Source organism: Corvus cornix, chromosome 2 (assembly GCF_000738735.6).
Source record: "Corvus cornix cornix isolate S_Up_H32 chromosome 2, ASM73873v5, whole genome shotgun sequence".
NCBI classification, from domain to species: Eukaryota; Metazoa; Chordata; class Aves; order Passeriformes; family Corvidae; genus Corvus; species Corvus cornix.
The window spans coordinates 90,241,875-90,267,795 of record NC_046333.1 but is presented as its reverse complement, the minus strand read 5'-3'; positions in this window follow the sequence as shown (position 1 = coordinate 90,267,795).

Sequence of the window (25,921 nt, the reverse complement as noted above, 5' to 3'; positions counted from 1 at the left end):
GGAATGACTTTTGAGTGATGTGGAACCACCCTTGTGAAACTACAGAATCAGGTCCTCTGATTTTGATCCTGGAAATTGACATAAAGTAATGGGGGTCTATACATTGGCAAAGCAATAATACCTGGAACAAATTCCTCCAGAGACATAAGAATTCACTTTTGTTGATTATATCTACTAGTTTCAATTGGGCAAGTCTATTCTGGAAGGTGATGGGATTCAAAAAAATAGACATTGGTAATGAAACTGCATATTAATTTGGATGACAGCGTCATGTAAGGGAACTGAAAGAAAATAATGTGAAATAAAAGGAAGTATTTTACTTATGCAGTTTAAGCCAGATATTTACACTGGCTTATCCATTATCATATTCATTATTGTGTTTATTTTGCATCGATTATTCATAATGATTGACTATGAATGTATTCCTGTTTAGATTTTACGAATGGTTAATCCCCTATAATCCTCTCTCCATATTTTTTGTTTTTGGAGCATAATGATAATACTCATCATGAAATAAGAAACAGGTATAGGACTTGATCTTCAGAATGTATCAAGAAAATAAAATATCTCTGAATGAAACAATACAAATAAATGTATCTCCTTTCAATTACTTTGGAGAGTGATCTTTTCACTTCTAGCAAAAATAAATTTTTGGTATTTTGGACCAAAATAATGATCTCAACAGTTTTGGTGTGAGAGCTATTAGGTTCATTTTTATAATTGTGGTATTTTTTATATCTAGAATTGAATCACAGTAATGATAACTAGAGAATATTATAATTAAAAGAAACCATAATAATGCTAAAATGGAAATGACAGGGATGAAGGGCTCAGATATAAAAAAGTAAACATTTATACATCTGTTTCCCACAGGCTGACAAAAGTCCCTCTTTGATGTTGGATTGGTGCTCTATCTTTAAGACATCTATCCACATATTAAAGCAGAATCACCAGTACACTAGCCATCATTTTGGGGATGATAGAAGTTACGCTATAAAAAAAAAAACCAGACTAAGAGGAAAGTGAGTCAGATAATAAAATTATTTCAGATTGCTCACAAAACAGCCTTTCCTAGCACCATCAGCAAGAAGCTATTTAACTTAGCTCATTAAATAACACATAACTTAGAACACTTTAAGAATCTTCAGTATTCAGGAATCTCATCTAAAATAATAGATTTACAATCAGTTTATGACCTTCCCAGCTTTCACGTCCTCTGTTTGTCTTGCTTGTGTTCTGTTAAACAAGAAAAGTGTTGTGACCCATAATTGCAGGCAGATTCACAGCAGGTTTTGAGGAGCTTTTTTTGCCACGATGTCCGAGCTGTCTCCATCTGCTGCTGTCTTGTGTGCTCCCCACAGGGGGACCTGGCTAATTTTTCAGTCAATTAGCAGAAGGGTTGCTTTTGTTCTCCAAGTGCACCCCCATGGGCTCCTCTTACACTCTGGACACACTATTCAGATGTTGAGAGTTTTCAAAAAGCATATGATGTTATTTTTTTTCTACTGACCTTTGTGACATTGTTGAGTGAATGCTGTCTCTTGTAATTATAGACACTTACATTAAACTGTGTAGACTAACTTTTGAATGTTTTAATATGAATATTAATATACATGTAGTAATGGCTTTTCTTAAATGATTTCTGAAACCTTGTATCAAAGCCTAGTCTTACCTTTTCGTTCAGAAAGAACCAGTTTACATACTAATATCTTCATCATGATCATTATTTACTGTAAAATTTCGTCCTCTAATTGAAAAAAAAAGTTTCTTAGTAATTGCTTCGGCTACTTACCTTCTAATAAGGAACATTCAAATGTTGAACAGAAATTTCAGGTTATGAAATAAACTCCAGTTTCAGTGAAAAGTACTTACATATCACATGAAAAGAAGAGCTTGAAACAGTAGGTTTAATTGTGCGCATGTATGTTTATACCTTTGCATAACTAGTAGACGGGTAATGCAAACATTATATAGTGGTTGAATAATAACCTGATAGCCAGGCTACTTGTGTATTCTTTGTGTTGCTTTCTATGAATTTTAATCAGGATTTGGCTAATATGCACTCCTTGCAAGACAGAAAATGCTGTTATTTCAGTATAACAAAATATTACTAGATTTCTGCAAAAAAAGGCAGTGTTTTTCTTCTGAAAGAGTATAGTTGAGCTAACAGAAAGCAATATGCTTTAAGCCCCCAATTTATGCACATTCCATTTGGAATGCTATCTTGCTGAGGTGTCCCTGAGCCTAATCGGCTTCAAGAAATTTTGAACATCATTTTACAGTTTACATATGATATTCTCCATGTGCTATAGCTACCATTGTATACTGTGGGAGAATATAGAATCCTTCTTTTTAATTTCATTGTCATATCTTTTATTTGTGATTTCTACCTTGGATGCAAATACAGATCAGTGAGGGTATTTTTTCTTCTCCTTAGCTCCATGATCACGCTGGTACTTTTTACAGCAGGATATCAAGTGAGTTCGTTTTTCTGTAACCTTTCATCTGCCCAGCCTCTCGGCTATATCTTTCTATAGCTAATAAATATACTTTTTCTCAGTGTTAAGCAATAAAATATTCACTGGGTCTGAGCTGGGGTTAACAGATTTCTGAAAATTTTATTGCGTGACAGCCTGTCCTGAATAATCCCCTCAGCTGTCTCATGTTCTGGGGCAGAAATGATCTTATGTGTCACTCTAATAGTCTAGAATTACACTTGTATCACTGTCACCAGCATATGGGGCTGTGTATACCCCTAGGCCCAGCTCCCTCTCTTTCACGGCATTTAAAATGATAACATTTGGCAAAGCCAGTTTTGACAGAAAGTGAACTCTCCTTTCCGCGCCGGTGACAAAGCCAGCCACCGGAGGCCTGACACCGAGCAGCCAGTCATCATACTCTTTGCTGGGTAATGATTGTGGGCTTCCCTCCTCTTAATAACCATCCTGCTGCAAGAGAAGCTGCAGTGCAGGTCTTCACTTAATTATACAGTCTTCGTCTTAAGTGCTTTATTCATGTGAGGCCTTCAGCTGCTCAGGCATTATCGTAGCTTTTCTTTTTTTCCATGCTGCCAAAATGTACTGGTTGCTGGGAAGGCAATGGGAGAGGGAAGGACTTTGGGAAAATAACAGGAAGGAAAACAAAATGGCTTGGGCATGCTCACAAGCAAAACAATGTTAGGAACTGCTCTGTATATTATCGTGATAAGTCTCTGAATGTATTGCGCTGCTAATGGTAGCAGCTAACGGTGTTATACAGCCTGAGAGGAGAAAAAAGAGAAAGATTCAGAATGAAAGAGTAGAAAAGAAAGAAAAAATTTAGTTACCCTCTAAAAGTGAGGCCAGACTCTGAAATGCCATTTTTAAATACAAACAAAATAAAATGTAGCAACTCAGGAACTTAGGCGCCTAGGTGAAACTTTTCCGCAGGGTTGCTAAGCTAACCAGTAGAAATTTATGAAATGCAGAAGGTTCTGCCAGCAGCTGTTCCTGGGAGTCTAGGGAGGACATAAGACATTATTTACTGTTGCCACTATACAAACTGTATTCATATTTTCCTCCCACACCCCCAATTTTAATATAGAGTTTGAATTTGGAGAATATTCTCTTCTTACAGTTTACTTCCTCCATTCTAACAGTGTGCTTATAAAGGAAGTCCTGACTCATTTCCCCATTTCCCATTGCCTTCTTCATTATGCATCTTGTCTGAAACTGTAATAATTCCCAGTAGATATCTTTACCAACACATGGTTTAGTCTGCTCTTAGGTAGTACACATTTCAGGATGACTACTAAAAAAAAGAATAAATAAACTTTTTTCTTCCCCCTCCCTCCCCTCCCCAGCCATATTAACACAATGTTATCTACAAATATTTTCAGTACTTTTATACATAGATGACTTTGTCCTCACCATGATAATGCCCCCTACTGTTGTGCTGAGATCCAGGTGTTGATTTTAGAAACATCTGGAGAGGCTCCTCAGTTTTCTTGAACTCCTGTTTCAGAAAAGAAGGGCTGTCTTGAGCTGTCTTTCGTTACCAGTGCACATTGAAATGTGCTCCATAATATGGAGAAATAAGACATGCTCTGGACTATAGCAGTTTCACAGAGATCTGGAGAATTAATTCATCTCAAAAAGGGAAGGACTAAAAAAATATTGTCCCAGAAAATTAACTTGTGAGAGTGTTGGATAATGATCTGAACTGTTTGAAATTTGATTTCAACCAAATTCCAGATCTTTTGTGTTTCAGTCAATTCTCTTTCTACAATGGCAATCTCTTAGGGCTTACCACTGCACAACCTGAAACCCAATGATATAGCTGCACGAAGCATAATGCTCAATGACCTCTTTTGTAGGACTATAGAGATCTCATTAACATTAATACCATTTGTGGAGAACCTTAGGACAATGGGAAGCAGAGCTTTAAAAAACATGCATTCACCCACAGATGTGCATTGAAATTTTAAAGACATGTACTGGATTTTTAGGAATATGCACACTGAATTTTAAGCAAATCCCTGGAGTTTCTAGTGCCACTGTTTAAGCACTTCATTCTTTGTTATGTGCAGTGACTTTAATGAACAGTTTAAAGCAGTGATATGAACTATTTGCCTGAAACAACTTTGCACTCGTACTATGGATCTCCTGACAGCTCTGTCATGATTCCACCCACTGAGACACAAGAAGTTCCTCTCCACACAAACACTATCCTTAGTTATTAATCCTTGTGATTAATAATCCTCAGGTAGCTGGTAGGCATGGAGTTAGCATGTGCATGACTGAACATGGATCCTCACTGCTCTGTCCAAGTGCTTGATCAAGCTCAGTACAATGTCTACAATTAAGAGCCAGATAATGACTGTAGGTTATGACTCGTTGCGATCAATGTAAACATTTCTTCCCTGTCGAATAAAGAACTACAGGTTAAAATTATGTATCCCTGACTTGTCATTTCTGTTAACTTCTGCATGTATATGATTGTGTGTGTGCATCTAAACATACATGTGGGCTAATTTGTGTGAATGCTTATATATATAGATGCACACACCCACAAACACGTGCAAATATATAAGTATTTACAGAATTGTATGCTGGGTTCACTCATTTAATGCTGTTTACATTTTGCTTAATGTGGCTGTGCCTGGTAGCATTTTCAAATCATTTGGTAGTTGATGTCAGTAATTTGTTGATGTTCAGTGGTAGGCAGAGAGGAAAACAACAGTGAGAAAGAGAAACTTGGTCAGGTTACAAGTTGCTCATAGTGAGTCTAAAGAAAATGAGCCCCATCTGACAAGTATGTAGCCATACATGCCCAGATAAATGGAGCTTTATACTATTGTATGGAGACACTGACTGTAACACGTTCAGTGCAAGTGGCTAGTTGGGATAATTTTTCTTCATGAGGAAGATCTCATGTCTAAGGCAAGATGGTATCATTCCAAGATGGATGCCTACAGACACAGAGAAGTTCATTACTCACCCCGTTAGGTGATGATGAAAGAGCAGAGCAAAGTTAAAAAGATGTACTGGCTTGGTTCTGCCTATACGGCTGGTCCAAGAAGAGTTAACAGTCCTTTACTGTGAGTTTTGTTCTCAGTGTTGTTAGCTTTTCTGTGAAAACAAAAACTCTTGGGTTTTGTCTTTAGGATTCAAACCAGGGCATTTTCAGCTGGATTACTTAAGGCAGCAAAAAAGTTCTATTAAGTGCATACAAAGTACAAGAAACTAGCAGGGGAAAAACCAGAACTGTGAACCATGTAACAAGCTGCATTTTCACACATTCTGATGTTCATCTGTTAAAATCCGTGCAGTATTTCAGAATTCAGTTATTTCGGTTCATGGAAAAAAGATGCTTATAAATTATTTCTAAGCTTTATGGAAACTTTATCTTCTTATCAACTGTTGCATCATCCAAAACTCTCTGAAAACAATCAAGCCAAGGTCCTAAATGCCATGTTTACCTGCTACTTATGATTCCCTCCAAGCAAACATCCAATTGCAGAATCTGTTACCACATCAAGTAGAAATGGCCATACACTTGTGATTATGACAATTTAGCTATAATAAAATTAGTTGCCAGGCTGCTTTTTAAAGATTTCTGCATCCAGTTCAGAGTATAAGCACAGATGAACATTTGGACCACACAGCGTGCCACGGTCTGTTTCACATTCATATGCTCAGTGGCCGAGTAACATTTCTTTAAAAAATGTGCAAAATCCACCACTTCACCAAACAGACTTTTATTTGTATATGTTCTGATCAACAATTTTTCTAATGGGATGATCTTGTAATCTCAAATTTTAGAGGATAAAATTTTAATAGTCACATGGATGTGTTCTATAGGATTTCTCAGAGGGTTTTATCAATGACAGACATGTCAGATTGTTTTACTCAGAAAATCTCATTAAGATTGAGGCATGCCAAAAAAGTTATTTTACCTGGCAGAGTTAAGTTACAATAACAACAATATGAAAATAGACCCCTTTTCCCTCTCCTCCCCCAGAAATTTTTCTGTTTAAGGTACAAAACAAGTATTTTAGAAAATTTGACTTCTATACTTGGCACAGTCAGTGACATTCTGAAGAACCTCAACTACATGGTCTAGGTTCTGTACCTTTTTTTCAGGAGCAAACTGAAGAGAGTTTTTTCTTCTTCATCTGTTTAGACTGTGTTTATTTGGAAATATTTTCTTACTATGTGAATCTGGCAACTTTTTAAGACACTAAAAATTGAGAGATGAGTGTGGGACAATTACAATGATTCTTATGTTTGTCTTCTGTTTTCTCTTGTTATTTAACATGGGAGAAAAAAATTGTCTGAGGGGAAGCTGACTGGTTTGTCTGGCCATGTACTCAGAAGTCATGTTCTTCCATGCATAGTGAGAATGATGCACTTGAATCAGAATAAATTACTGTATCAGAAAAACAATTTTTTTAAATTAATGAGTGATCAAAAAAGGCAGGGAAGTAATCTTTAGGGACAAGAAATGAGACTATACACTCTCTACATGCTAATTTTTGACTGGAATGCAGATAGCAAGGGTACAAAGTTGCCATATTGTGAATATTGAATTTTGTGATAGTGTTACATATGAAGAATTTGCTTTGGCCTTGTGCACATTGAGGTTACCTGTAACAAGTGCAACCTTGTAAATTCTTGTAAATACCATTGTGCCAGCCTTTTTGATCTTCTATATGCTGGAATTACTTAAGCAAACTTAACAGTTAACCAGCGTAATGTGATTTGTATTCACATTTATGTATGGCTTAAATCCTTGTCTTTCATGGATGAACCTCAGAAAGTTTTTTCCAGCTATTTTATATACTCAAATATCCATTAACTTGTAACATGAAATTATGGTAACAGAAGTTAGACAGACAAAATGCAAATGTTACACAAAAGTAGGAGGAAGTAGAGTTTTGATTTTCAAGGTTCATTGTATTTGACTGGTTCAGAATATGTCACAGTTTCCCTATACCTAATGAGAATTCCTTATGCTGGTATGTCATATCTCTACTTGAACCAAAGTGATTATCCAAGCCATAATAGGAATGATTCTGGAGGAGAAATACAGTGTTAGCACCACTTCAGATTGGGTGAACTCATAGTCACTGGAGTCAGAATCAAGTGTATGATGTGGAGTGGTGACTATGAAGCTGATGAATGAGTGGCCATTTTAAAGTCCAGTGCTCTATTTAAAAGGAAGAGAAAGATATGTGTAAAACATAAAAATAGAAATGCTTTCTGTAGCAGGAGATTGAAACAACAGCTGTGAAAAACAACTGTTAATATGACTGGAAGCAGTTGTTTGGTTTTGTTCACGATCCTACGAAATTTTATCACTACTGTGAGGATGATGTGTTTTGTTTCATTTTACCCTGGATACTAAGAAAAGAGAAAGAACAATAAGCCTGTTTCTGTTTCAGGAAATAGAAGTTCTACAAAATATGATATCAGACAGAGCATTGAAATGAAAGAATTCTAGCTTATGGGTGCCAATATTCGTCCATAGAAAGCAAAAAGAAAACCACATAAGCATTTTAGGAAATGGCAGTAGCAAAAGTCATTTTGTATTTAAGTTATACTGGGCAGAGTAAAATTAGAATTTATTTGTTATCATGTCCCCTACATGGCTTTAAACATCAAGTGTAGATTAATCTGGGAAAGACTGAAGGAGTTGAGACAGATGACTGTAACATCCATAGTAATGTTTCCTTTTAATTCAACTATGTTCTATTTGTCATCACCTGGATAAACTTTCAGAAAAGACAGAAAAGCCTCTGGAGATCAATATTACTAAAGGTTGCCACTGAGGCTTGACTCATAGTATTGTGTTCCCATAAAACCAGTCTTCAACATAATTTTTAGTGCTTTAAAAAAAAATGTAGATAAGTAAAAATATGACTCATTATGAAATTTTGTATTGATCTTAATAACTGTTTGTGTGACCGTTTGATATCCATTTTCTACTTGGTAAACATGCTTAGCAATGTAATTCAGTATCAGTTCTTATTATTCTGTTGTCTCTTACCAGATCCTGTCAATAGCACATTGAACCTCAGCAAGGAAAAAAACCCAAAAAAGACCTTGAAGAAACAAGAGAAGCCATAAAAATTATAGAGAGAGGAACAGTTAAATAAGGCCCAACCACTTTAATGTCTTAATGGAAGAAAATCATCTGAATCTATCCACTGAATTTAGTATGACGTAGAGATGCTTTCATGAGTCACTGGATCTGAGCTAATATACTCTACTGAAAGATGAGGCATATGGCTTAGATTGCTCTGTGCTAATGCCTCTATTCTGGATCAGAGTGAACTGTTGCTTGACCAGGCTGAAAACAGGCAGATTGAGGCTGGTTCTGTTTTTGTCCATCCATGCAAACATGCCTGCTGACAACTTTCAAGAACTGGACTTCACGTCTGTCATATGATGAGAAAAAAGTATCACAGTTTGAGTAACCTTTATCTGGCAGTGTATTTGATGTATTACCATTGTATTTTAAATGGCCTATGAATATGGCAAAAATGTTACATTTTTTTCAAAGTAAAATAAAATTAACAAGGTATAAGCTATAACAGAAGAAAACCAAAACAAAACCAAAGCACCATAAAAAACAATTGAAAAATGTTCATTAAGTTAGCATTACCCTCACACATCTGGGAAACTGTCTTTGGCTTTCCACTGTCACAGGCACTTTTAGCAAGTAGGATAAGCAAAGGCTCAGCATCAGGAGGAGAGATAGGACAGGTTTTTATTACAGCAGACTTCAGGCATTGAAATCTGAATTGCATGTCTTTAACATGTGCTCTTCATGATCAAAAAACTGTCTTTCACTTCCAGGCAAAAAGCATCACAATAAGTCTGTTAATGGGTGTTTGCAAGTTTGCATAAGGAGACTTCTCCTTCAGGAGAAGTGGAGAGCCTGTCATAATATTCTTTGCTAAAGTCTTCAGGACATTCCTGCTGTGTGGCTGAACCCCCAGTACCACATGGGTATTATCCTTCCTGTGATCTTGTTTAGATAAGATAGCTCTTCATGACCAGGTGGTTTCTTTTCCTGTTCCTGCCATTTAAGACTTTTTGAGAATCATAGCAATTTCTTAATTTCTGCTGCTGCTTCTGTCAATGGCTTTTGTCTGTTCTGAGGCTGAGAGAGACATGGGAATGTTGTGCAACAATATGAAATTATTTCAGGCATTCAAAGCACCTCAGCTGAATTTTTGGTTTCCCATTAGTTCAGAATGCAATGTGAAAGCTAGAGGTCTTGAAAAGTACAAACCAAGCACCAGTAATTTTCACCTGAACTCATTCAAACTGAATCCAGCAGGTTTCAAAGAGCTCTAATAATTACTGAGAGACTTAGCAAAGGCTTGTCTGATCCTATATTTGTGACTCAGTACAGCATTCTAACCTGCTTTCACACTCTCTGTAGCTAAATTAAGAGCTCTTAGACAATGATGGATGGCAAGTCTGCCACACTCTGACTTTAAAGAAGTTGAAATAAAGTACTAGCTGGAAAGAAATAATGGAAATGTGAATGGGCTGTTCAGTACACATGTAAATGTAAATAACACATATGAGGGACAGAGGAACTGAAAAGAAAGGCTTTAAAATATGTTTCCACATCCTCTAAATAAGGTCTTGAAATTCCAGGTTATAGACCAATAGATATCATTATCAGAAAAAAAGTATTTCTAGCATGTAAGGGAAATTAGCATATACCCATAGCAGAAACCATAAGAGGTATAATAGATATGCTCTCTGACATTTAAAGGTTGACATGGTAAAAATGTGAATTGACTCCTTTGAAGACAATACTTTTTTCATACACAATGGCACAGTCTGGTAAGAGCAAGAAAATGCATACATAAGGAAGCATTTGTGCCTTTCCCCTTTTCTGTCCTTTGTAAAGGTGATTATGATACCTCATACAGGAAACAGCTGAAGTGCCATGTTAGAGTTTAGCCAAGTGTTAGTATACATTTGCCCAGAAAGCCTAGCAGGTGATATGTTGGACTGCTGTGTCTGCTACCTAGCCTGGATACATCTTGTAATCATCCTCTTTCATATTTGGCTGCATTTTTGTCATGAGTTCTTGTGGCATTATGGGTACTTCACTCCTACCTCATGGTCATCCTGTTGCCAGGATCCTTAACTCTGCGACTTTCAAATTGAAATCTGTTTTTGTTCTGGATTAGTATCAGTGAAGTTCAGATTTTCAGGTGCTGTGTGAGTATCCAAATGTTGCTACTAATTGTAATCAGCGTGTTACGAAACCAAGGATCATACCCTGCCCTCGGGTGTTTGGAGGAGTGTGACTTGAGATGCCATAACTAAGCCTCAACTACCCTGCAAGTCTGTATTTACCTTCCTAAAGCTAGTCCTGGATATAATATTTGGTAACAGCTGAAAAGAAGCACAGAACAGAGAGGCAGGAAGATGTGGCAACTTTCTGAGTTACTTTAAGTTTCTATAAATAAGATAGTGAAAGAAAAAATCACTCTTTAATTAATTTTACTGGATCCAGACATGCACCATGTAGACTGAATTTAAGCTCTGATACACAAACCTTTTGGAGTACCTTTTTTTTTCAGCAGCAAAAAACCAAATGCTCAAGTTGCTTTAAAATATGAATCATCACAGACATCTAACCCTGAACAAGAGCTGATTGATTAGATCTGAATCCAGCTGGATAATACCACCTTTCTCATACAAACCCAGTTCAATTTTTTTATTATTCATAGGCTACATCAGTTTTCAAAGTATGACTTTAAGGCCACATCACCATTGGAAAAAAAAAATCTGGCATGCTTCAGAGTTCAGGGAGCATTGCTGGAGAACTATTTTGTGTGTCGTTGTTAAACTAAAACATTATGTTTTCAAAAAAAGTCAAAATAGGAACTGAATTGCTTCAAGAAATACAGTGATCTGTCATAGAGACTCAGTAAAATGTGATAAGGGAAGATTTATTTTGCATTCTGTATTTAAATAATGTACCTTTTTTGAACATATAAATCTAATTCCAGTTTTCTGCCTTCTGTGCAAGAGACTGTGATCAATTTTTCCCTGCTGGAGTTCTGGACAGACAGTATGTATCTGTTGCAAATTTATTTGAATACCTGCATCCATGTATATCCTGATGAAACACTTATAGACACAGTGTAGCCATACTACACAGGCACACTAATATGTTTGCTAAGCTGATCAATAATAAGATTGATCAGTCTTTTGCTGGGCCAAGTTAATCATGGTATCGATCAGCTTAGCAAACACATCACTTTCGTTGTGCACTATTGCTGTACAAGGTCTCCTCTCCACCCCCATCAACTGGACATCAGAAGATTTCAGAAAATGAAATATAACCACATTTTCTACAGTGAGTGTTCCTTTTCCTTCAAGATCATCTTCTACAGATAACTATAACATTTCATGATTAAGGTGTTTAGGTTCCTTAGCCTTGTCTTACGAGTTTGAGCACTGTTGTTAAAAACCTGGAAAATTTCAGAATCTTTTTTTTCCTAAGACATAAGACACTCAACCCAGGCTTTGTCTGTAATAAGGTCCTCTTTCTGGCACTAAGTATTTGAGATTCCCTCATTCTATATGCATCCTTTAAAAGCATCTCTCGTATTAGAGGCTCCAGGCTTTTTTAAGGGAAATAACTGCAGAGAAAACTTCAATACAATCAGAAGATATGGATCTTGGGCTCTATTATTAGCACATTGTTAGAATATTTAACTCTATATAACTATATATGCAACTATATAACAAGACATTCAATAGTTTCAGATTAACATTAAGGAAATTTCATGGTTATTTTCCTATATGTGGCAAAAAAGGCACTTAAGTATGAAAATAGGTCTATTATATTTAAGGTATACCTCCCACACTTATAAAATAAATTCCCTGCTGCAACTACAAAGCAGCATTGAAATGGTTGCTGTATTCTAGTATCATATATACATATATACAAATGGCTACAAATACTCATGAGTACCAATTTTTTACGATATGCTATCAAGGACAGATGTAATTGGAAACAAGAGAATATCAAAGTAGATATTCAGCAGATGGAAACTGTATTTACTCAATTGAAATTTTCCTCATACATTTTTTCTTAGCTAATACCAAAACACCATCTTAAACCATTCTTTGGGGCATAAGAAATCATGATACGAAATTCCTGTTCTAAGGTAGAAGTACACTGGTGAGAATTTAGCATTACTGGGGAAAGATGCTATGCTACAGACTATATTCCTTGTCTGAATGTAGCTAGAAATTAAACCTTAGAAACTGTGTATTGCATGAAGTTAGTTCATAGGATTCTCCTTCCAAAGTTTTTAAAATCTAAGCAGGCTTAATATGAATCGAGAATGTTTGAAAACACCCAAAAATCTTCCTGTAATTCATATTTTATGTATTGTACTTGCTTCAGTCTATGTTGTGTGGTCTCTGCATAACCCCTGAAGACCTATAAAGTCTTGTTAGCTGCTTGACTTCTGGTTAGTCTAACAGTAATTTTTGTACGAGTCCATAATTAGAGATTTCAACCGAAGAGAGGTTATTTCTTAGAGTGCTAGGGGCCTATCTGGCTGTAAAATCTTCAGTATCATGTCAATTTACATTTTGCAGAGCTCACTTTCATAACCATATAATCGGAAATAGAAATAAAATTTTTCAAAAGTGTTGTCACATTTTTAAAATTTGAAAACATCAGTGCAAGATTGAATTTGAAAGTCTGCAAGATCTACATCTGCCTTTAATGCCAGCTCAAATTTTACCTGATTGACACTGAAGACAATTTGGTTGAGGTTCCTTTGGTTGGTGAACAAAAAGGAAAACCCGAAGCCACTAGCAATTATAAAAATACCACCCTAAATTAAAAAAAGTCAATACCTGACTTCTGATTTAGTAGATGACACCAGGCTATTATGAGTAAATTTTGCATATATGCAGGTAATCACTAAGTCTTTATGATCAGGGAAATTTTTAGGGGTAGGTGGATTATCTGATTTTTCCATCTGAGAAAGGTGCAAGAATAAAACCCCTGGAAGCACCATCTCATATCCAGTCTTTGGAAAACAGAATTCTCTCACTGTCCTGTTTATGCATCTGAAATTTAACTCATGAGATGAAAGAAGAGCTTCATCCATATTTAAACAACAGAGACACTGATGAATGAACAACAGCTAAAATGAGTACTTTCACAGAAAAAAGGGGTTTTTTTATAACATTAAAGAAAATAAATTACTAGTCTCTCTTTCTTTTTAATATTTTCCTAATGTTTTAAACTGGAAGTTCTTTGTGGTAAGCTGCTCGAGTTGTTGTATATGGGTTGGGCACAGAACAAGAAATGTCTGCTTTACTCCGACTGACGTGGGGGTGACTTTAAATACACCTTCTGCAAATGTGGTGCATTCTTCCTCTTTCTTCCTCACACTGTGCAGTTGGCTGTGTGGTGCCTCTATCAAAAACATGGATGGTCCAGGACTACAAAGAAGGTCATTTGTAATGAGGAGACAAGGTGGAGTCTAAGCTGTGGGTTTCATACTGGCATTGCCAATAACTACAGCTTAGAGAAAGAAGGTCACAGTGCTGCAGGGCCCTGACTGTAAATGGTGCTTCTATTGCTTTAAAGACTACATAATTTCATTCCACTTAAGTCAGCAGACTGGGAATATGTGTAATGATCTTCTCTTCACCCTCCAGGGTCTGAGTAAGAATGGTTCCAAGACCAAGTTTTCTGGCTTCCATAAAGATTTCAAACGAAGAGTTTAAATCTGTGTGCAAGAATATTGAAGGTGTTATTAACGCTTGTTTGAGCTTTAGGAATGCCCTTTGACATCCTCCATTACTATTCCAAGCAAGTAGTATAGATATTTCAACTTAAATAACTGAAACCAGTTCTTGCTTTTACAGGAAGTCTGAGGAGATAATTTTAACACTACCTTGACCAAATTAAGGGAAGTTAAGTGGTCCATTTAAAGAATGTTTCACCACAACATTACTGATTTTTTTTTTTTTTTGAGTGACAGCAATGTCTCTTCCTTTTACTAATTCTTGAAAACTTGATGATTTTTCTTTTCTCATCTCTATTTAAGAAGAAAAAATCCTTACCTTACTTTTTAGCATTCTGGGACTTATTCTCCACAACATCTTTGATAGAAAATTTAAGGATTATGACTTTTTATTTCTCTTTTGTAAAATATCAATACTTTATGCTGAATCGAAGATATCCCTGGAGGACAAGGAAAAGGTTGCAGAAAGAAAGAGACCTCTGAACATTTCCTGGACAGAGGCTGAATTTTGATCTACCTTATTCTACCTTTGGAAACATGTTCATTTAAAAGAGTTGTCTTCCATCTTTGAAATTTGACAATGCATAAGAATCTGTTTTTAAATAAATATATTTTATTTTGGGGCTAAAACCAGTAGAAACAGTGTTCCACTATGGAACTATGGAGTCTGAAAGCCTTCTGGATCATTTAATGAGATACAAATTATTTTATGCAACTTGCAGGTCCTTACTTGTTCACTAAAAGACAAATTTCACCTCCAAGTCCAAAAACCAGGAGTACCTCTATGCAGTTGCAAATGACAGGTACATAAACTCAAGCAATTAAACTGAGAATAAAATCTGAAGCATTATAATGATATTTATTCACTGTGTATCGTGCACCAGTAACTCCCATCTCCAGGGACACAAATAGTGGGATGCAGTAGCCAAGCAGGGGATGGATTAGAAAGGCCATTACCCAGTGTTGTACCCCTGGATTTATGCTACTTTCTGATTTGAACAAAGGTAAATATAGAGGCAATCAATGCCCTCTATTTTTAGCAGCCATTAAAAAAATGCACAAAATAACAACTTTCCAAGTCACACATTTTTTTCCCTACAAAAAATTTAGAGAAGTTCATTATGCTTGATGTAAGATTCAGCTTCTCAAACACAATATGACAAGATGCACAAGATGACTGTACACTTTGAGTTAAGCTGTCATGTAAATAGGGACCAGAAGGTCCTGGTCAGTGGAAAGTTGACCATGAGTCAGCAGTGCCCTGGCAGCCAGGAGGGCCAAGTGTGTCCTGGGGGGCATCAGGCACAGCATCGCCAGCCAGGCAAGGGAGGGGATTGTCCTGCTCTGCTCTGCACTGGGACAGCCACACCTTGAACATTGTGTGCAGTTTTGGGGGCCACGATATAAGGATGTAAAGTGGTTAAAGAGCATCCAAAGGAGAGCAGTGAAGATGGTGAAGGGCCTTGAGAGGAAGCTGAATGAGGAGAGGCTGAGGTCACTAGGTCTGTTCAGCCTGGAGAGGAGGATATTGAGGGGACACCTCATTGTGGTCTTCAACATCTTCACGAGGAGAATAGAGGGGAAGGTACCAGTCTTCACTCTCATGACTAGTGAGAGGATCCTGAAGCTGTGTCAGGGGAGGTTTAGGTTGGATATCAGGAAGAAGGTTCTTCACCCAGAGGGTGGCTGGGCACTGGTACAGGCTCCCCAGGGGAGTGGTCACAGCACCAAAGCTGACAGAGTTCAAGGAGCGTTTGGACACTGCTCTCAGGCACAGGGTGTGACTCTTGGGGTATCCAGTGTAAGGCCAGGACTTGATGATCCTTATGGGTCCCTTTCAATTCAACATATTCTATATTTCTCAAAAATATTGTCTCTGATCTCAGTGGCTGTTAATTGCTCCTGAAACATAAAGATGACAAATAAAATCTGTGTCTCAATTAATGAAACAGATGAACATTCCAGCAAATAGCATGCCTGGGTAATGGGTTTATACATAATCTCTGGATTTTGTGCAGCATGCAACAGGGCAGTTAATAGCATAATAATAGTTGATTAAAAAAGGTTACCCCTTGCTTAAATTCCATGGTCCTCCCTTCAAAATGGGGAAGCAATGAGGAAGAATTAGAAAGAAAAAAATTAACCACCTTTAAAAAAAATCTCCAGAATTCTGAACCATTGATAACCAATACAGCTGATTATCTTGGTGACATCATCAAGTGAGAAAAGACCAAGAGAAAAGCTGGCCTGTGGCTCTCATGGTGAAATCTGCTGTAATATTGCAGAGCTTTCACTCTGTCAATACTTGCTTGCCATAGAAACCTCTGAAATAAAAAGACCAATTTTTAACTTAAAAAAAGCATATTCAACAAGGGTTTGTGTGTATTTATACAAGATCTCTCTCATGATCTGTCTCATATTTTACTCAATAAATGAGCATGTGTACAAATAGAGTATACTATGCATTTATTATATACGCTTGGGATTTTGAAAAGGATAGCTTGTCAAGGATAGAAACTTTGCTTAGAAACATTTTAGACATCGGGGAAAATGGAAAGGGAAACCGTAAACTGTTTAAAATAAACTTCTTGTTAAAAAGAAATTTGCTTATTCTTTAGGACATCTAATTGAAGAAAGCAGTTTCATTGCTTAAAGACACAAAGTAGCCTAAGGAAAAATTAAAAGAAAGCAACAGTAAAAATGATAGGCATATTACTACACACACTATGGAAAACAGAAAAAAAAGGAAATAATCAAAGACAGGAAGGAAAACAGAATGCCTCAGTCAAGGACTAGCAGAGCAGTGAGAAAATTTAAAATATACAAAGAATTAAAGGAATTGTACAGTGACAATTCAGTCCTATTTGTAGAAAGGTATTACTTGGTATTTCTCTCCCTGAACTAAAGAGCGCTTTGGGTTTTGGGTTGAGGCTTCTGGTGGAATGAAGTATAGAAATATCACAAGCCTCTGCTAATTCAGGGATTTCAAGTTTTTAGTTACCTAAAATAAGTAGCCGTGCAATTGCTATCTTTTGTTCCTGTTCTGTTAGATGAGGTAGGTCCCCATGTATTTTCCTTGCAAACCAGACAATGACACCCTCAACTCCTGAAAAAAGCATAAGCATCACAAAGAATATTTCTTTTACTCAGTTTAGTGGTCTTACATAGTTAATTCATGGCCTGCCTGTTCATTAATAGCGTAGTTACCTCAAATGCATATTAATAAGAAGTTGCTATCACAAGCCACCACGTTTTATCTATTTGTGAATATCAGCTTCAAATAATTTAGTTTAAGTAGAAATAGAATAACAGAAAGAATAAAATTCATTCCATAGTAGATTTTTTTTTTTTTTTTGGGAAAGAGAATATCATAAGTAGAAAGCAATTTAATCAATGAACAAATAAGTTTGACTTAAACCCAAAATATTAAAAAAACCACCAACATGAGGTTAATTGTCACAGTCCCTAAAAATATTCCAGACAATATGAGGGAGTAATTTAGGGAATGATTGCCAAGGGTTGTTCAAACACCAATAGGCAATAAATTTGAGAAAATTACATGGTGATGGGGCTCTTTGATTTGTATACTATGCCAAATAGTCCACCATTTTTCATCATTATGAATGAGAAAAATGGTGACAAAAATCTTAGTATCACTTCCATAATAGTAATGAAAGTTCAAGAATCTTGCTAAAACATGGAAAGAGTGACTTAATAAAAAAAAAATTATTCTACCTGAATGGACAAAAAATAATTAATTGAACAAAACATATGAATAAAATTTCTTAAATTAACATGGAAAAATAAATGTATTTCATAGAAGCTTAAAATGTACAAAGCTGATGAATTCAGGAAATAATTCTGGACACTTAGTAAAAAGATGGGCAGAGTTTGTAATACTTGTAGTTGTTCTAAAGAGAAAAATGTCATGTTTTTAAAAAGTCTTTTCTATCTGTTTGCAAACATATTTATAATTTTTAGTGTTTGATTTACTACTACTTTGAGGAAATCCATTAAAACCTTTAAACATCTTTATGCTTTCTTTTGCTTGACATGAGCAATAGTTTTTTATTAAACCCAGTATTTCAGCTCCATATAAGTAAAGCTATGTAGACAGGAGTAGCTGTAAATCATACTCGATAAACTCAGAATACTTAGAAAGGTTTTTTAAATTGGTTCTAATCAATTATACGACCAGAAAATTAGAGAAATATTTTCTGGGAATAGTATAAATTAGTTTATGCTTTTTCATTTCTTCTAATATACGGAGGTATTTATGTTGATGAAAGAGTCATTATTCACTTTAGATCATAAGACTTTTCTTCATAGTTTTGCCTGGGATGTCTTCTGAGCAGCTGCAAAAGTGATTCTAGAACATTACATTTTCAGAAGCTTTGGAGAAGAATTGAAAATTATGCCATGATTTTTTTTTTTGTCACATGTAATACAATATGCTCTAAATGACCAGATATCAACTTTTCAAGAAGTTGTTGTATAGAGGGAACACTGTAATAACAAATTGTTGTGGCCTGAAACTTATTTTGATAAGGAACTATGGACAACACATTATAAATACATTTATCACACACTGCCACAAATGAAAAAGTAAATAATTTGCTACCCTTTGCTGGTCGGTAACAATGCTAAGCTGTGTTTTCTCACAGACAAAAAAGGTACTCTCCCGGTTAAATATTTATTTTATTTTTAGATGGAAGTGTAATATTTCCATGTTTCCCAGCTTTCTTACATTGCATGGATTAGTCGAATATATTGTCTAATACTATGAGTATCCATAAAAAATTTTCAAATCTCTTAAAAGAGGACAATCAATAGGTAGCTTGCTCTCTTTTAGTTTTTCTTATAGAGTCTCCTATTACTTCAGCAAACAAAACTCTGCTTTTCTGGGGGTCTTATTTTTACAGCAAATTTCTTCTTAGACATTCATTAATATGCAGTCTTTTTCTTTTTTTTTTATTTAATTGTTTTTCTTCTTCTTAGAAAACCTGGATCTTGAAGTACTGCAGGTACATCCCCCAGACTTTCCCTCCAGCCTCTCTCAATTTAGGCAATTTCTGGAAGTATTAGTGGCTAACTGGAGTAATCTGTAGAGATTTCTTCCCAGTTTACTCTGTCACAATTCACTGTACAAAACTTCACAGGAACAGTCAGGTGGGAGGTGGGAGTAACCCTTGTAGTCCTCTGCAAAATTTTCCACAGATTATCCTCTTCACTTATTCTGTTTTTCAATAAAGCAACCAGTAATGGGACAGTTGAGAGATCTCAGGACGTTCTGCCTCCTCTCAGATTCACACACTCATCTCCCAGTCAAGCAGTCATCTTCACCTTCACCTGGTTTCTTCCATGAAAAGCATTTCCACATTGCTAGGGATTTTTTCTCAGAGCATGATGTAGTCCAAGCTGTACAGCCGGAAGAAAGTTACATCTGGCTGAGGAACATTTGACCTCCTCCACATAAAACCCCGGTAAAGTAAGAGAAAAAAGGCCACACCAATATCTGACTCCTCTAGTTCTTGTCTGGGAGGAAGGCCTCTTTGTTCACCCTCTTACTGTTAGATGAATACAGCTGTAAATAAGAAATAAATTCAAAAATCTGAAATTAGTGTATTTACAATGACATATGGGTTCCATTATTCTAAAGGGACTTTGCTCAAGTTTCACACAGACATATTAATAACTATTATGCTTAATTTATTTTTATCAAGTTCTTCTTCTGCAGGTGCATTTCTTAGTCTATTAATACCTTCTAGCAAGAAAATAGAAGACTTCAACGGCCTTGCATATTCCAGTAGAAAGTGGTGAATATGACTAGGAGAATCCATAGGAGATACTTGCAGTTTGTATAAATAGGTTAAATTCCTTCCACATGGATCATAAGAAAACAATCACAGTCTCATAACATCAGGTTTAAAGCCCAAAAGAGACTATTAAATCATCTAATATGACTTCTCATATATCACATCCCTTTAAACTTTTTTTCAGTTACACCTATAATGAATCCAAACAGTCATGCTTAACAAAAATGTATCTACAAGAAAGACTTGAAGATATATGTTGGGTGGATCATTCCCTACTTGTGTTAGTGCAAGCCAGGAGGACACCTGGACTTTGAAGTGCAAGCAGCCAGATGTGAGGGAAAGGGAAACCAGGAACACCACCAATGGCTGCCTCTGATTGGGATTTTGTTTTATTGCTCTCACCAAAGACATTCCAGTTCTACCATATGACTTTACACTTAATTAACCTCAATGTTAAACCTTTCTGCCAAAGTTCTCGTTTAAATTATTTCTCAATTCAACTCACATCCAGTCATTCTTTTTTTTTTTTTCTCTTCAATGTAAGGGTCTTCCAGATCTGTGAAGTTTTCCTGATATTCCAAGATTAATTACAAATTAATATAATTGGACTATGAGTGCAATAAGATAGCTTTTAAAAGTACCCAAAGAAACACCTCTGTGCTCATGACATTTAGGTTGGATTATTTAAAATTTTTTTATAATATTTCTCTATGTTTAGGTGGAGATTGAGGGACTCTAGTCATACATACCTTTGTTACTGATTGGTGTAAAATTCTCATGCTCCATTCTTAAAAATACAGTTACAAAACATAGAATACATGTTCAGTAAAGAGCGGTTCTAACTTGGAGGTGGGTAACTTTGGGATGGAAGTGCGTTAATATTACAATTAGGTTATAATGAACCAGGCTCATCTGAGGGAAGTGATTTCTTCACAGTTGTGGGCTCAGCAGCAAGATATCTCCTATCTTCCTTGTTTGACAGGTGTTTGAGATGTGGTTTATCAGCTGCAAAGTCCCACCAAGTTCCCGTCTCTGCAAGGGTTTCAACAGAGCCTGGCCATGGTGCTTCCACTCTGCTTCATCCTCCTTAGCAGAATCAGCAACTTTAGAGTTACAGATTGTGTGTGTGGGGAATCATCATAGAATATGTTCTGAGCACACCAACCACATTCCATCCAAGGACTAGTAGCTGTATTTTACCCTATAATCCCTGTACCGCTATAACTTTTGCTAGGATATGAATACAACATCTCAGTTTCCTCTAATTTTACTCCCAGCCATCTCTCCATACCAAGTTTAGAATAATACAAGGTAATATAACCATACCAGAGGGCCATAATGACAGCTCAGCACCTTGGAAAAATAACACCTACATGCAGCTTCTTCTTGTTTCACCACTTCGAAGGGTTATTTTTCCTGCTTACTGGAGTGACAATGTCACAGCCAACCAATAAATAGGATGGGTTCAGAATCCAGTCCATAATTTAATAATGGAAATAATGCACTTTTTTTGGAAATTACATCTACCTATCAATTCTCATACAACTTTTTTTCTTTTTACTATCAAAAATAATGTTTTAAGACAATTTTGTGCAATGGTTTCTCATTGTGTGAATATGGTGAACCAGGTAATTCGCAAATCTCTGGCAGGTTTTAGGCTTTAAGATGGTCTCAGTGTTTAAAGTTACTAATATTAAGCGTCTTGCTGAATGCATCAGTCCACATCGTTCATCAGAGCTATTCACCACATCGGATGATGACAAAAAGACAACAGAGTGAAAGCTATTAGGTCAGTAAGAGGAACCAAGTATGTGCTTATCCTTAAAAAGAGGAACAGCAGTAGCTAATGTGTTATGAGAACCGATAAAAGCATTGGTGATCAGAGCTGATCTCATGTGAGAAATTTACACCAATGTCAGGATAGTCAGAGAAATAAGGGGACAAAGGTAATCTTTTTGCCCTCAACAAAGAAAAGACAGCATAACAAAGTGTTATTACAGTTATAACATCTTCCAGATTCTGCCTAAGATCAAAGTCCTTGTCCAGATGATGAAGGATCACATGAAGTTAAAGGGCAGATTCAGAGAGAAGAAAGGCGCGTATGACCTAATCACAACCATGTGTAACATCACTGATAAAAGGAGGACAGTGCAACCCTACATTGATCATGTGTTCAGCTTCTCAATAATTTTGACGCCATCTGATGTGACCAGCTCTAGATTTCCAGATGTAGGAACTCTAACCCATCTCGTTGAACTCATCGCAAGTTTCTGTCAGCAGTCAGAGAGAAGAGTGTGAGCAACCACACACTGCAGCAACTGGTTTTCTATTAGCCAGAGGATGAGACAAGGATTCAGCATGTAGTCAGTAGTTCCTGGACAAGGGTAGGAAATATTTGGAAGAACAGAAATGCCTGAGCCTGATATTACTTGACGCCTCTAAAACACCTTCAGATGCACCAGTGAAATGACAGACTTTGCTTCTACTACTTCTACAATATAATGGAAACTAAAGGAAGCAAAAAATATGCTAGTGGGGAAAGTAGCTTACCTCGAAGTCAAAGAAGTGAAATGAAATTAAATGGGCACGTTTGTTGGCTCATCAAAATAGGAGGCAGGCAAAAATCCCTGTTAATGATCTAGTTGTACACAGACTGAATGACTGTAATAATTAAGGATCAGAAACATTTTGCCAGTTAATCTTCACTCATTCTTCCTATATAGAATACAATACAATGGAATATTTTTATATTTTTATAAAAAATTAAGAATGTTTCATTATGTTGTGGACTCCATCATAAAAAATGTGAAAGATTTTGGCATCTTTAATTGCTTATACCTTTGACTTCTGAAAACTTAAGAGTTTGAGCTTTTTTCCTAATCTGGCTGTGTATGTTAATAATGGGAAGTTAACTGCTGTTGACAGGACAGCTGCAGCATTTGAAATATGAAATTGCTGTTGGGACTTCAAATAGAGTTTACAAAATTTCTGTCATAGTGTCAGAGGGAATAAATTGATTTGTCTTATTTAGTTCTATCATTCATTTTTTAATTTAATAGAATATTTCATTCTAGTGGTTAAGGACTAATAGTAAAGAGGGATAATTAGTGCATTTAGCATGAGAGAGCATTCCACAAAGACTTCTGGTATGATCTCTTTCTTCCTCCAGTCCTCTGTCCTTGGTGGAAATTCAATTTGACGTAAAGTGTCTTCAGTGGGCTCTTCTTACAGGATATTATGCTCTAGAGTACTGCCCATTCTCTGAGGCAGGGCTGGGTGGAATTTTCTGTGGATATGACCAGGTGTTTCTCCACTGCTTTACACAACACAGTCTGTTCTTGGAAGGCGTGGCTCTTGCAGGTGTGGGAAAACAGTAGAAGACTTCCTTCCTTTAGGTAAACCATGACCTTTTTCACACAAGTTCATAGGGGTTGTAGAGGAAAGAACATTACCCATGTACAGCCTGAAATGCAGGATAGAGTTGTGAGTTCAAATTTACTCTCTTTTGGTCCTCTTGTCCTTCACATACAAGTTTGAGGAGACGGTGCTACCACTTTGTGGCTGTGGAACTTTGCCAAGGGTTCAGAGATTTTCTGGGAATAAGGAATATATGAAATACTTCACTTAGCTCTCCTACCTGAGGTGGAAAAATTTTGCTGCTCACCCATTTGTATTCTTGAAATATGGGATCTGAAAAGGTAGGGGAGTGGGGTATAATTGAAAGTGCCTGAAGCCTCAGTTGAAAAAATTACGGTATCAATCACAGAATGTAGTATGGGTTTTTTTAATTTTGCTTTGATTTTTGTTGTTAACTGTACTGCATTTTATATTGGCTTTGATGATTTACAATTCTAAGAATTCAGTCTAAAAATGAGATTATCTATTATGAAATGTATCTAAAATCAGGGAATTAATTAATGAAGTATTTCAATGCATTTTAAATCAAAATGATTTGTGGGTATGAAGTAAATATGAATAAAATATGCAGTTTGAAAACTTCATTAAACAACTTTTTCTTTTTTTCTCTTCCCAAATCAAGAATAATTTTCCTCTGGTTACCTTTGAGGACTCAGGGGATAACAGGAATGTCACTGGTGAAATTTGAAAATTCACAGGAGTTATATTAAAACATTACATTATTTAATTGACTAAACAATAAAAAGACAGTATTGTGGAGGAACTATAATTTCCCAAGAAAAAGACATCATATATTTTCCTGCTCTAGTGGCACAATTAACTACCAAAGCATGAATCCTATGAGGCAGACAAGAAATACTTTAAATTATATTCACCCTTCTCAGAAATTGTATCTTATACTAGTAAATTCTATTGATTCAGCGTTATCATAGACTCATAGAGTGATGGAATGATTTGAGTTGGAAGGGAACTCTAAAGGTCATCTAGTCCAACACCCCTGTAGTCAGAAGGGACATCTTCCATGAGATCATATTGGTCAGAGCCCTGTCCAGCTTGACCTTGAATGTTTCCAGGGATGGAATATCTACCACTGCTTTGGGCAACCTGTTCCAGTGTTTCACTACTTTGATGTTAAAAAATTTCTTCCTTAAATTTAGTCTAATTATACCCTCTTTTAGTTTAAAACCATCATGCCTTGTCCTACAGCAACAGGCCTTTCTAAAAAGTTTATCCCCGTTTTTCTTATAAGCCCTCTTACAGGACCTGCTTTTGTCCTATAAGTCCTTATAGGACACAAACAGGTTTCTCCAGAGCCTTCTTTCCTCCAGGCTGAGCAACCCCAATTGTCTCAGCCTGTCTTCATAGGTGAGGTGTTTCAGTCCTCTGATCCTCTTTATGACCCTCTTCTGGACCTGCTCCAATAGGTCCAGGTCCTTCTTATGTTGGTATCCCCAGAACCAACCCAGTGGATGCCATACTGCAGGTGGGATCTCACCAGGGCAAAGTACAAGGAGAGAATCACCCCTCTTGACCTACTGACCACACTTCTTTTGATGCAACCCAGGATGCAGTTTGTTCTCTGGGCTGAGAGTGCATGTTGCCAGCTCCTGTACAGCCTCTCACCCACCAGCACCCTCAAATCCTTCTTGGCAGGGCTGCTCTTTATCTTTATTAATACTAGGTGTTAACCCAACTCAGGTGGAGGACCTTGCACTTATTCTTGTTGAACTTCATGAGGTTCCCATGACCACCTAACATTTTAGCATTATTATGCTTTGTTCTCTTATTCTTTAAATTATCCACAAACCTTCATTTGGAAAACAGTTGCCTCAAAAGAAGAGTCTTACCTGAGATAAATCATGTATATTGCCATTCACAATGGGTGAAATCAGAATCTTATTTCTCATAGTTTAATTAATTACATGATATTTTCCTTTCTCTTGTGCATCTTGAACTCTCTGGGTTTTGAATGTCAGTAGGTGGGTGAAAAAAAAAATTTTTCTCAAATATTTTCCTAATTTGTAAAAACTCTGAGCTGAACTGTTAATTTGATGGCCTGGTATTTTTCTTCAGCATCTTGTTTTCCTGTGCTAGTTAGATGAGATGAGGAATTTAAATAGCCATAATGACAGTATATGTATTCATTATTTTTTTCTTTTGCACCGTTAGATCCTCCAGACAACATCCATTAAGTCTAAAACAAAAATGTTATTTTAAGTCACATAGAACACCTGTCCAATCCCCCAAACTCTTAAAAAGGCCAAATTTCATTAAGTTTTAGTTTCATTTGTAGATCCAAAAGTTTCATAGTGCAGAAGATTACTTAAAATACGTAAAAAACTCAGCAAAATTGTTCTTTAGGTCAACAGAAAAATGTAGACACTTCTAT